The sequence below is a fragment of the Salmo salar genome, chromosome ssa15 (genome assembly GCF_905237065.1).
Source record: "Salmo salar chromosome ssa15, Ssal_v3.1, whole genome shotgun sequence".
In the NCBI taxonomy this organism is placed as follows: Eukaryota; Metazoa; Chordata; class Actinopteri; order Salmoniformes; family Salmonidae; genus Salmo; species Salmo salar.
In genome coordinates, this window is record NC_059456.1 from 10,348,969 (window position 1) to 10,363,967 (window position 14,999).

General features: G+C 47.5%; 1 protein-coding gene across 1 annotated transcript in view; it reads left to right on the forward strand.

Moving 5' to 3' along the window:
* The first annotated feature begins 1,596 nt into the window (after positions 1-1,596).
* tmem8b (transmembrane protein 8B) overlaps positions 1,597-14,999 on the forward strand; it is a 337,935-nt gene continuing 324,532 nt past the window's right edge. The window contains exon 1 of the mRNA XM_045695455.1: positions 1,597-1,802. The gene's annotated coding sequence lies outside the window, so the exon portion shown is untranslated. The remainder of the gene's footprint in view (positions 1,803-14,999) is intronic.

The window sequence follows — 14,999 nt, forward strand, 5'->3', positions numbered from 1 at the left end:
TCAAAGTAGCCACCCTTTCCCTTGATGACAGCTTTGCACAGTCTTGGCATTCTCTCAACCAGCTTCACCTGCCTGGAATGCTTTTCTAACTCTTGAAGGAGTTCCCACATATGCTGAGCACTTGTTGGCTGCTTTTCCTTCGCTCTGCGGTCCAACTCCTCCCAAACCATCTCAATTGGTTTGAGGTCAGGTGATTGTGGAGGCCAGGTCATCTGATGCAGTCCTCCATCACTCTCCTTCTTGATCAAATAGCCCTTACACAGCCTGAAGGTTTGTTGGGTCATTCTCCTGTTGAAAAACAAATTATAGTCTCACTAAGTGAAAACCCGATGGGATGGCGTATTGCTGCAGAATGCTGTGGTAGCCATGCTGGTTAAGTGTGCCTTGAATTATAAATAAATCCCAGACCGTGTCACCAGCAAAGCACCCCCATACCATCACACCACCTCCTCCTCCATGCTTCACGGTGGGAACCACACATGTGGAGATCATCCGTTCACCTACTCTGTGTCTCACAAAGACCAATAGCCTGGAATCACAAAAATACCTTTTTATGAGGGGATTCTAGTAAGGCTACAGTTTGGTTTAACGCTGAGATGATATTTGCATATCAATGCAAAATAGGCTACTCTGATGCATATCCTATAAATCAGATCAATGAACCAAGTGAGCTGCATTGCCTACCCACACTGCCCCGCGGCTGGAGTGATACGGCACGTTACAATTTTCATGTGGCACAGGACTACGTAAAATGTTGGAGCGCACTACAAGGAGACTCCCCTTTTGTGATGACAAAATGACATTGTGACACTGCCCTACACTCCAAATCGTCCTTCTCCGCAGGGTATAAATTGGCCTTAAGATGTTTGTTTATCTGAGACGTGAGGCGCTGCAATGGGGGTGAGACACGGCTGATTACTGAAAGACTGTATCTACATCCCAAATGGCACCGTATTCCCTATATAGTGCACTACTTTAGACCAGAGCTCTATGGCACCCTATTCCCTATATATAGTGCACTACTTTAGACCAGAGCCCTATGGAAAGCTATTCCCTATATAGTGCACTACATTAGACCAGAGCCCTATGGAACCTTATTCCCTATATAAAGTGCACTACTTTAGACCAGAGCCCTATGGAACCCTATTCCCTATATAAAGTGCACTACTTTAGACCAGAGCCCTATGGAACCCTATTCCCTATATAAAGTGCACTACTTTAGACCAGAGCCCTATGGCACCCTGTTCCCTATATAAAGTGCACTACTTTAGACCAGAGCCATATGGCACCCTATTCCCTTTAAAGTGCACTACTTTAGACCAGAGCCCTATGGTACCCTATTCCCTATAAAGTGCACTACTTTAGAGTGGATTGAGAGTAGAGGCTGCATCTGAAGGCTGACTGTCTCACATCAACATGATTAAATCATTGGTTGTTAGAATCTGGAGGAGAAGATCACCTAAACTGCATTAGAAGCAATTTCTCTACCCTCTATCCCCTGTGTGTGCCTGCGTGTGTGTGGTGTCTGGGTGAGAATGTGCGTCTTCGCCCGGAGAAATGTAACTAATATTTTCTCTGACTCATCCTCCCCCTCTCTCTCTCTTTCCTCCAGATTGTCACTTCGTAACAGACTACTTTACACGGACGCCTCGTAAGCTGAATGCATTCCGGTCCTTCGCCAGTGTGGAGCTGTTCCACTTCAGTGTTCCTGAAGACACAGTGGTGGCTGTATGGAACCTCATCACCTTCAAGGAACAAGGAGGAACCTTCGGTGACAGCTGCCCCGACCGCAACGTCACCGTGTGAGTACATCTAACCCCTAACCCGACCACAACGTCACCGTGTGAGTACATATAACCCCTAACCTGACCACAACGTCACCGTGTGAGTACATCTAACCCCTAACCACAACATCACCGTGTGGGTACATCTAACCCTAACCTGACCGCAACGTCACAGTGTGAGTACATCTAACCTGACCTCAACGTCACAGTGTGAGTACATCTAACCCTAACCTGACCGCAACGTCACAGTGTGAGTACATCTAACCCTAACCTGAACTTCACAGTGTGAGTACATCTAACCCCTAACCTGACCGCAACGTCACAGTGTGAGTACATCTAACCTGACGACAACGTCACCGTGTGAGTACATCTAACCCTAACCTGACCACAACGTCACTGTGTGAGTACATCTAACCCCTAACCTGACCACAATGTCACTGTGTGAGTACATCTAACCCCTAACCTGACCACAACGTCACCGTGTGAGTACATCTAACCCCTAACCTGACCACGTCACCGTGTGAGTACATCTAACCCTAACCTGACCGCAACGTCACAGTGTGAGTACATCTAACCCTAACCTGACCGCAACGTCACAGTGTGAGTACATCTAACCTAACATCAACGTCACAGTGTGAGTACATCTAACCCTAACCTGACCGCAACGTCACAGTGTGAGTAGATCTAAACCGACCACAACGTCACCGTGTGAGTACATCTAACCCCTAACCTGACCGCAACGTCACAGTGTGAGTACATCTAACCTGACGACAACGTCACCGTGTGAGTACATCTAACCAGTAACCTGACCACAACGTCACCGTGTGAGTACATCTAACCCCTAACCTGACCACAACGTCACCGTGTGAGTACATCTAACCCGAACCTGACCACAACGTCACCGTGTGAGTTCATCTAACCCCTAAACTGTCCACAACATCACAGTGTGTGTACATCTAACCCTAACCTGACCACAACGTCACAGTGTGAGTACATCTAACCTGACCACAACGTCACCGTGTGAGTACATCTAACCTGACCACAACGTCACCGTGTGAGTACATCTAACCACTAACCTGACCACAACGTCACAGTGTGAGTACATCTAACCTGACCACAACGTCACAGTGTGAGTACATCTAACCCTAACCTGACCACAACGTCACAGTGTGAGTACATCTAACCCTAACCTGACCACAAAGTCACCGTGTGAGTACATCTAACCTCTAACCTGACCACAACGTCACAGTGTGAGTACTTCTAACCCTAACCTGACCACAACGTCACAGTGTGAGTACATCTAACCTGACCACAACGTCACAGTGTGAGTACATCTAACCTGACCACAACGTCACCGTGTGAGTACATCTAACCTGACCACAACGTCAGTGTGAGTACATCTAACCTGACCACAACGTCACAGTGTGAGTACATCTAACCTGACCACAACGTCACAGTGTGAGTACATCTAACCCCTAACCTGACCACAACGTCACAGTGTGAGTACATCTAACCCTAACCCGACCGCAACATCACAGTGTGAGTACATCTTACCACAACGTCACAGTGTGAGTACATCTAACCTGACCTCAACGTCACAGTGTGAGTACATCTAACCCTAACCTGACCACAACGTCACAGTGTGAGTACATCTAACCCTAACCTGAACTTCAGTGTGAGTACATCTAACCCCAACATCACAGTGTGAGTACATCTAACCCTAACCTGACCGCAACGTCACAGTGTGAGTACAACTAACCTGACCTCAACGTCACAGTGTGAGTACATCTAACCCTAACCTGACCACAACATCACCGTGTGAGTACATCTAACCACAACATCAGTGTGAGTACATCTAACCCTAACCTGACCTTAACGTCACAGTGTGTGTACATCTAACCCTAACCTGACCACAACATCACCGTGTGAGTACATCTAACCCTAACCCAAACACAACGTCACAGTGTGAGTACATCTAACGCTAACCTGACCACAACGTCACAGTGTGAGTACATCTAACCTGACAGCAACGTCACAGTGTGAGTACATCTAACCTGACCACAACGTCCCACTGTGAGTACATCTAACCCTAACCTGACCACAACGTCACAGTGTGAGTACATCTAACCCTAACCTGTCCACAACGTCACAGTGTGAGTACATCTAACCCTAACCCGACCGCAACGTCACAGTGTAAGTACATCTAACCCTAACCTGACAACAACTTCCCAGTGTGAGTACATCTAACCCTAACCTGACCACAACGTCACAGTGTGAGTACATCTAACCCTAACCTGACCACAATGTCACAGTGTGAATACATCTAATCCTAACCTGACCACAACGTCACAGTGAGTACATATAACCCTAACCTGACCACAACGTCACAGTGTGAGTGCATCTAACCTGACCACAATGTCACAGTGTGAGTACATCTAACCTGACCACAACGTCCCACTGTGAGTACATCTAACCCTAACCTGACCACAACGTCACAGTGTGAGTACATCTAACCCTAACCTGTCCACAACGTCACAGTGTGAGTACATCTAACCCTAACCCGACCGCAATGTCACAGTGTAAGTACATCTAACCCTAACCTGACAACAACTTCCCAGTGTGAGTACATCTAACCCTAACCTGACCACAACGTCACAGTGTGAGTACATCTAACCCTAACCTGACCACAATGTCACAGTGTGAATACATCTAACCCTAACCTGACCACAACGTCACAGTGAGTACATATAACCCTAACCTGACCACAACGTCACAGTGTGAGTGCATCTAACCTGACCACAATGTCACAGTGTGAGTACATCTAACCCCTAACCCAAACACAACGTCACAGTGTGAGTACATCTAACGCTAACCTGACCACAACGTCACAGTGTGAGTACATCTAACCTGACAGCAACGTCACAGTGTGAGTACATCTAACCTGACCACAACGTCCCACTGTGAGTACATCTAACCCTAACCTGACCACAACGTCACAGTGTGAGTACATCTAACCCTAACCTGTCCACAACGTCACAGTGTGAGTACATCTAACCCTAACCCGACCGCAACGTCACAGTGTAAGTACATCTAACCCTAACCTGACAACAACTTCCCAGTGTGAGTACATCTAACCCTAACCTGACCACAACGTCACAGTGTGAGTACATCTAACCCTAACCTGACCACAATGTCACAGTGTGAATACATCTAATCCTAACCTGACCACAACGTCACAGTGAGTACATATAACCCTAACCTGACCACAACGTCACAGTGTGAGTGCATCTAACCTGACCACAATGTCACAGTGTGAGTACATCTAACCTGACCACAACGTCCCACTGTGAGTACATCTAACCCTAACCTGACCACAACGTCACAGTGTGAGTACATCTAACCCTAACCTGTCCACAACGTCACAGTGTGAGTACATCTAACCCTAACCCGACCGCAATGTCACAGTGTAAGTACATCTAACCCTAACCTGACAACAACTTCCCAGTGTGAGTACATCTAACCCTAACCTGACCACAACGTCACAGTGTGAGTACATCTAACCCTAACCTGACCACAATGTCACAGTGTGAATACATCTAACCCTAACCTGACCACAACGTCACAGTGAGTACATATAACCCTAACCTGACCACAACGTCACAGTGTGAGTGCATCTAACCTGACCACAATGTCACAGTGTGAGTACATCTAACCCCTAACCTGACCACAACGTCACCGTGAGAGTACATCTAACCCCTAACCTGACCACAACGTAACTGTATGAGTACATCTAACCCTAACCTGACCACAACGTCACAGTGTGAGTACATCTAACCACAACGTCACCGTGTGAGTACATCTAACCTGACCACAACGTCACAGTGTGAGTACATCTAACCTGACCACAACGTCCCAGTGTGAGTACATCTAACCCTAACCTGACCGCAACGTCACAGTGTGAGTACATCTAACCTGACCTCAACGTCACAGTGTGAGTACATCTAACCCTAACCTGACCGCAACGTCACAGTGTGAGTACATCTAACCCTAACCTGAACTTCAGTGTGAGTACATCTAACCCCAACATCACAGTGTGAGTACATCTAACCCTAACCTGACCGCAACGTCACAGTGTGAGTACATCTAACCTGACCTCAACGTCAGTGTGAGTACATCTAACCCTAACCTGACCACAACATCACCGTGTGAGTACATCTAACCCTAACCTGACCACAACGTCACCGTATGAGTACATCTAACCCTAACCTGACCACAACATCACAGTTTGAGTACATTTAACCACAACATCAGTGTGAGTACATCTAACCCTAACCTGACCTTAACGTCACAGTGTGTGTACATCTAACCCTAACCTGACCACAACATCACCGTGTGAGTACATCTAACCCTAACCCAAACACAACGTCACAGTGTGAGTACATCTAACGCTAACCTGACCACAACGTCACAGTGTGAGTACATCTAACCTGACAGCAACGTCACAGTGTGAGTACATCTAACCTGACCACAACGTCCCAGTGTGAGTACATCTAACCCTAACCTGACCACAACGTCACAGTGTGAGTACATCTAACCCTAACCTGTCCACAACGTCACAGTGTGAGTACATCTAACCCTAACCCGACCGCAACGTCACAGTGTAAGTTCATCTAACCCTAACCTGACAACAACGTCCCAGTGTGAGTACATCTAACCCTAACCTGACCACAACGTCACAGTGTGAGTACATCTAACCCTAACCTGACCACAATGTCACAGTGTGAATACATCTAACCCTAACCTGACCACAACGTCACAGTGAGTACATCTAACCCTAACCTGACCACAACGTCACAGTGTGAGTGCATCTAACCTGACCACAATGTCACAGTGTGAGTACATCTAACCCCTAACCTGACCACAACGTCACCGTGTGAGTACATCTAACCCCTAACCTGACCACAACGTCACAGTGTGAGTACATCTAACCCTAACCTGACCACAACGTCACAGTGTGTGTACATCTAACCCTACCCCAAACACAACGTCACAGTGTGAGTACATCTAACGCTAACCTGACCACAACGTCACAGTGTGAGTACATCTAACCTGACCACAACGTCACAGTGTGACTACATCTAACCTGACCACAACGTCACAGTGTGACTACATCTAACCTGACCACAACGTCACAGTGTGAGTACATCTAACCTGACCACAACGTCACAGTGTGAGTACATCTAACCTGAGCACAACGTCCCAGTGTGAGTACGTCTAACCCTAACCTGACCACAACGTCACAGTGTGAGTACATCTAACCCTAACCTGACCACAAAGTCACAGTGTGAATACATCTAACCCTAACCTGACCACAACGTCACCGTGTGAGTACATCTAACCCCTAACCTGACCACAACGTCACCGTGTGAGTACATCTAACCCCTAACCTGACCACAACGTCACCGTGTGAGTACATCTAACCCCTAACCTGACCACAACGTCACCGTGTGAGTACATCTAACCCTAACCTGACCACAACGTCACAGTGTGAGTACATCTAACCCCAAACCTGACCACAACGTCACCGTGTGTGTACATCTAACCTGACCACAACGTCACAGTGTGAGTACGTCTGACCCCTAACCTGACCACAACATCACAGTGTGAGCACATCTGACCACAACGTCACAGTGTGAGTACATCTAACCCTAACCTGACCACAACATCAGTGAGTACATCTAACCTGACCACAACGTCACCGTGTGAGTACATCTAACCTGACCACAACGTCACCGTGTGAGTACATCTAACCCCTAACCTGACCACAACGTCACAGTGTGAGTACATCTAACCACAACGTCACAGTGTGAGTACATCTAACCCTAACCTGACCACAACATCAGTGAGTACATCTAACCTGACCACAACGTCACAGTGTGAGTACATCTAACCTGACCACAACGTCACAGTGTGAGTACATCTAACCCTAACCCGACCGCAACGTCACAGTGTAAGTACATCTAACCCTAACCTGACCACAACGTCCTAGTGTGAGTACATCTAACCCTTACCTGACCACAATGTCACAGTGTGAGTACATCTAACCCTAACCTGACCACAACGTCAGTGTGAGTACATCTAACCCTAACCCGACCGCAACGTCACAGTGTAAGTACATCTAACCCTAACCTGACCACAACATCACAGTGTGAGTACATCTAACCCTAACCTGACCACAACATCACAGTCAGTACATCTAACCCTAACCTGACCACAATGTCACAGTGTGAGTACATCTAACCCCTAACCTGACCACAACGTCACCGTGTGAGTACATCTAACCCTAACCTGACCATAACGTCACAGTGTGAGTACATCTAACCCCAAACCTGACCACAACGTCACCGTGTGTGTACATCTAACCTGACCACAACGTCACAGTGTGAGTACGTCTGACCCCTAACCTGACCACAACATCACAGTGTGAGCACATCTGACCCCTAACCTGACCACAACGTCACCATGTGAGTACATCTAACCCTAACCTGACCACAACGTCAGTGTGAGTACATCTAACCTGACCACAACGTCACCGTGTGAGTACATCTAACCTGACCACAACGTCACCGTGTGAGTACATCTAACCCCTAACCTGACCACAACGTCACAGTGTGAGTACATCTAACCACAACGTCACAGTGTGAGTACATCTAACCCTAACCTGACCACAACATCAGTGAGTACATCTAACCTGACCACAACGTCACAGTGTGAGTACATCTAACCTGACCACAACGTCACAGTGTGAGTACATCTAACCCTAACCCGACCGCAACGTCACAGTGTAAGTACATCTAACCCTAACCTGACCACAACGTCCTAGTGTGAGTACATCTAACCCTTACCTGACCACAACGTCACAGTGTGAGTACATCTAACCCTAACCTGACCACAACGTCAGTGTGAGTACATCTAACCCTAACCCGACCGCAACGTCACAGTGTAAGTACATCTAACCCTAGCCTGACAACAACGTCCCAGTGTGAGTACATCTAACCCTAACCTGACCACAACATCACAGTGTGAGTACATCTAACCCTAACCTGACCACAACATCACAGTCAGTACATCTAACCCTAACCTGACCACAATGTCACAGTGTGAGTACATCTAACCCTAACCTGACCACAACATCAGTGAGTACATCTAACCTGACCACAACGTCACAGTGTGAGTACATCTAACCTGACCACAACGTCACAGTGTGAGTACATCTAACCCTAACCCGACCGCAACGTCACAGTGTAAGTACATCTAACCCTAACCTGACCACAACGTCACAGTCAGTACATCTAACCCTAACCTGACCACAATGTCACAGTGTGAGTACATCTAACCCCTAACCTGACCACAACGTCACCGTGTGAGTACATCTAACCCCTATCCTGACCACAACGTCACCGTGTGAGTACATCTAACCCCTAACCTGACCACAACGTCACAGTGTGAGTACATCTAACCCCTAACCTGACCACAACGTCACAGTGTGAGTACATCTAACCCCTAACCTGACCACAACGTCACCGTGTGAGTACATCTAACCTGACCACAACGTCACAGTGTGAGTACGTCTGACCCCTAACCTGACCACAACGTCACAGTGTGAGCACATCTGACCCCTAACCTGACCACAACGTCACCGTGTGAGTACATCTAACCCTAACCTGACCACAACGTCACAGTGTGAGTACATCTAACCTGACCACAACGTCACCGTGTGAGTACATCTAACCTGACCACAACGTCACCGTGTGAGTACATCTAACCCCTAACCTGACCACAACGTCACAGTGTGAGTACATCTAACCACAACATCACAGTGTGAGTACATCTAACCCTAACCTGACCACAACATCACAGTGTGAGTACATCTAACCCTAACCTGACCACATCGTCACCGTGTGAGTACATTTAACCCCTAACCACAACGTCACCGTGTGAGTACATCTAACCCCTAACCTGACCACAACGTCACAGTGTGAGTACATCTAACCTGACCAAAACGTCAATGTGTGAGTACATCTAACCACAACGTCACCGTGTGAGTACTTCTAACCTGACCACAACATCACAGTGTGAGTACATCTAACCCTAACCTGACCAGAACGTCACCGTGTGAGTACATCTAACCCCTAACCTGACCACAACGTCACCGTGTGAGTACATCTAACCTGACCTCAACGTCAGTGTGAGTACATCTAACCCTAACCTGACCACAACATCACCGTGTGAGTACATCTAACCCTAACCTGACCACAACGTCACCGTATGAGTACATCTAACCCTAACCTGACCACAACATTACAGTTTGAGTACATTTAACCACAACATCAGTGTGAGTACATCTAACCCTAACCTGACCTTAACGTCACAGTGTGTGTACATCTAACCCTAACCTGACCACAACATCACCGTGTGAGTACATCTAACCCTAACCCAAACACAACGTCACAGTGTGAGTACATCTAACGCTAACCTGACCACAACGTCACAGTGTGAGTACATCTAACCTGACAGCAACGTCACAGTGTGAGTACATCTAACCTGACCACAACGTCCCAGTGTGAGTACATCTAACCCTAACCTGACCACAACGTCACAGTGTGAGTACATCTAACCCTAACCTGTCCACAACGTCACAGTGTGAGTACATCTAACCCTAACCCTACCGCAACGTCACAGTGTAAGTTCATCTAACCCTAACCTGACAACAACGTCCCAGTGTGAGTACATCTAACCCTAACCTGACCACAACGTCACAGTGTGAGTACATCTAACCCTAACCTGACCACAATGTCACAGTGTGAATACATCTAACCCTAACCTGACCACAACGTCACAGTGAGTACATCTAACCCTAACCTGACCACAACGTCACAGTGTGAGTGCATCTAACCTGACCACAATGTCACAGTGTGAGTACATCTAACCCCTAACCTGACCACAACGTCACCGTGTGAGTACATCTAACCCCTAACCTGACCACAACGTCACAGTGTGAGTACATCTAACCCTAACCTGACCACAACGTCACAGTGTGTGTACATCTAACCCTACCCCAAACACAACGTCACAGTGTGAGTACATCTAACGCTAACCTGACCACAACGTCACAGTGTGAGTACATCTAACCTGACTACAACGTCACAGTGTGACTACATCTAACCTGACCACAACGTCACAGTGTGACTACATCTAACCTGACCACAACGTCACAGTGTGAGTACATCTAACCTGACCACAACGTCACAGTGTGAGTACATCTAACCTGAGCACAACGTCACAGTGTGAGTACGTCTGACCCCAAACCTGACCACAACGTCACCGTGTGTGTACATCTAACCTGACCACAACGTCACAGTGTGAGTACGTCTGACCCCTAACCTGACCACAGCATCACAGTGTGAGCACATCTGACCACAACGTCACAGTGTGAGTACATCTAACCCTAACCTGACCACAACATCAGTGAGTACATCTAACCTGACCACAACGTCACCGTGTGAGTACATCTAACCTGACCACAACGTCACCGTGTGAGTACATCTAACCCCTAACCTGACCACAACGTCACAGTGTGAGTACATCTAACCACAACGTCACAGTGTGAGTACATCTAACCCTAACCTGACCACAACATCAGTGAGTACATCTAACCTGACCACAACGTCACAGTGTGAGTACATCTAACCTGACCACAACGTCACAGTGTGAGTACATCTAACCCTAACCCGACCGCAACGTCACAGTGTAAGTACATCTAACCCTAACCTGACCACAACGTCCTAGTGTGAGTACATCTAACCCTTACCTGACCACAATGTCACAGTGTGAGTACATCTAACCCTAACCTGACCACAACGTCAGTGTGAGTACATCTAACCCTAACCCGACCGCAACGTCACAGTGTAAGTACATCTAACCCTAACCTGACCACAACATCACAGTGTGAGTACATCTAACCCTAACCTGACCACAACATCACAGTCAGTACATCTAACCCTAACCTGACCACAATGTCACAGTGTGAGTACATCTAACCCCTAACCTGACCACAACGTCACCGTGTGAGTACATCTAACCCTAACCTGACCATAACGTCACAGTGTGAGTACATCTAACCCCAAACCTGACCACAACGTCACCGTGTGTGTACATCTAACCTGACCACAACGTCACAGTGTGAGTACGTCTGACCCCTAACCTGACCACAACATCACAGTGTGAGCACATCTGACCCCTAACCTGACCACAACGTCACCATGTGAGTACATCTAACCCTAACCTGACCACAACGTCAGTGTGAGTACATCTAACCTGACCACAACGTCACCGTGTGAGTACATCTAACCTGACCACAACGTCACCGTGTGAGTACATCTAACCCCTAACCTGACCACAACGTCACAGTGTGAGTACATCTAACCACAACGTCACAGTGTGAGTACATCTAACCCTAACCTGACCACAACATCAGTGAGTACATCTAACCTGACCACAACGTCACAGTGTGAGTACATCTAACCTGACCACAACGTCACAGTGTGAGTACATCTAACCCTAACCCGACCGCAACGTCACAGTGTAAGTACATCTAACCCTAACCTGACCACAACGTCCTAGTGTGAGTACATCTAACCCTTACCTGACCACAACGTCACAGTGTGAGTACATCTAACCCTAACCTGACCACAACGTCAGTGTGAGTACATCTAACCCTAACCCGACCGCAACGTCACAGTGTAAGTACATCTAACCCTAGCCTGACAACAACGTCCCAGTGTGAGTACATCTAACCCTAACCTGACCACAACATCACAGTGTGAGTACATCTAACCCTAACCTGACCACAACATCACAGTCAGTACATCTAACCCTAACCTGACCACAATGTCACAGTGTGAGTACATCTAACCCTAACCTGACCACAACATCAGTGAGTACATCTAACCTGACCACAACGTCACAGTGTGAGTACATCTAACCTGACCACAACGTCACAGTGTGAGTACATCTAACCCTAACCCGACCGCAACGTCACAGTGTAAGTACATCTAACCCTAACCTGACCACAACGTCACAGTCAGTACATCTAACCCTAACCTGACCACAATGTCACAGTGTGAGTACATCTAACCCCTAACCTGACCACAACGTCACCGTGTGAGTACATCTAACCCCTAACCTGACCACAACGTCACCGTGTGAGTACATCTAACCCCTAACCTGACCACAACGTCACAGTGTGAGTACATCTAACCCCTAACCTGACCACAACGTCACAGTGTGAGTACATCTAACCCCTAACCTGACCACAACGTCACCGTGTGAGTACATCTAACCTGACCACAACGTCACAGTGTGAGTACGTCTGACCCCTAACCTGACCACAACGTCACAGTGTGAGCACATCTGACCCCTAACCTGACCACAACGTCACCGTGTGAGTACATCTAACCCTAACCTGACCACAACGTCACAGTGTGAGTACATCTAACCTGACCACAACGTCACCGTGTGAGTACATCTAACCTGACCACAACATCACCGTGTGAGTACATCTAACCCCTAACCTGACCACAACGTCACAGTGTGAGTACATCTAACCACAACATCACAGTGTGAGTACATCTAACCCTAACCTGACCACAACATCACAGTGTGAGTACATCTAACCCTAACCTGACCACATCGTCACCGTGTGAGTACATTTAACCCCTAACCACAACGTCACCGTGTGAGTACATCTAACCCCTAACCTGACCACAACGTCACAGTGTGAGTACATCTAACCTGACCAAAACGTCAATGTGTGAGTACATCTAACCACAACGTCACCGTGTGAGTACTTCTAACCTGACCACAACATCACAGTGTGAGTACATCTAACCCTAACCTGACCAGAACGTCACCGTGTGAGTACATCTAACCCCTAACCTGACCACAACGTCACCGTGTGAGTACATCTAACCTGACCTCAACGTCAGTGTGAGTACATCTAACCCTAACCTGACCACAACATCACCGTGTGAGTACATCTAACCCTAACCTGACCACAACGTCACCGTATGAGTACATCTAACCCTAACCTGACCACAACATTACAGTTTGAGTACATTTAACCACAACATCAGTGTGAGTACATCTAACCCTAACCTGACCTTAACGTCACAGTGTGTGTACATCTAACCCTAACCTGACCACAACATCACCGTGTGAGTACATCTAACCCTAACCCAAACACAACGTCACAGTGTGAGTACATCTAACGCTAACCTGACCACAACGTCACAGTGTGAGTACATCTAACCTGACAGCAACGTCACAGTGTGAGTACATCTAACCTGACCACAACGTCCCAGTGTGAGTACATCTAACCCTAACCTGACCACAACGTCACAGTGTGAGTACATCTAACCCTAACCTGTCCACAACGTCACAGTGTGAGTACATCTAACCCTAACCCGACCGCAACGTCACAGTGTAAGTTCATCTAACCCTAACCTGACAACAACGTCCCAGTGTGAGTACATCTAACCCTAACCTGACCACAACGTCACAGTGTGAGTACATCTAACCCTAACCTGACCACAATGTCACAGTGTGAATACATCTAACCCTAACCTGACCACAACGTCACAGTGAGTACATCTAACCCTAACCTGACCACAACGTCACAGTGTGAGTGCATCTAACCTGACCACAATGTCACAGTGTGAGTACATCTAACCCCTAACCTGACCACAACGTCACCGTTTGAGTACATCTAACCCCTAACCTGACCACAACATCACAGTGTGAGTACATCTAACCCTAACCTGACCACAACGTCACAGTGTGAGTACATCTAACCCTACCCCAAACACAACGTCACAGTGTGAGTACATCTAACGCTAACCTGACCACAACGTCACAGTGTGAGTACATCTAACCTGACCACAACGTCACAGTGTGACTACATCTAACCTGACCACAACGTCACAGTGTGACTACATCTAACCTGACCACAACGTCACAGTGTGAGTACATCTAACCTGACCACAACGTCACAGTGTGAGTACATCTAACCTGAGCACAACGTCCCAGTGTGAGTACTTCTAACCCTAACCTGACCACAACGTCACAGTGTGAGTACATCTAACCCTAACCTGACCA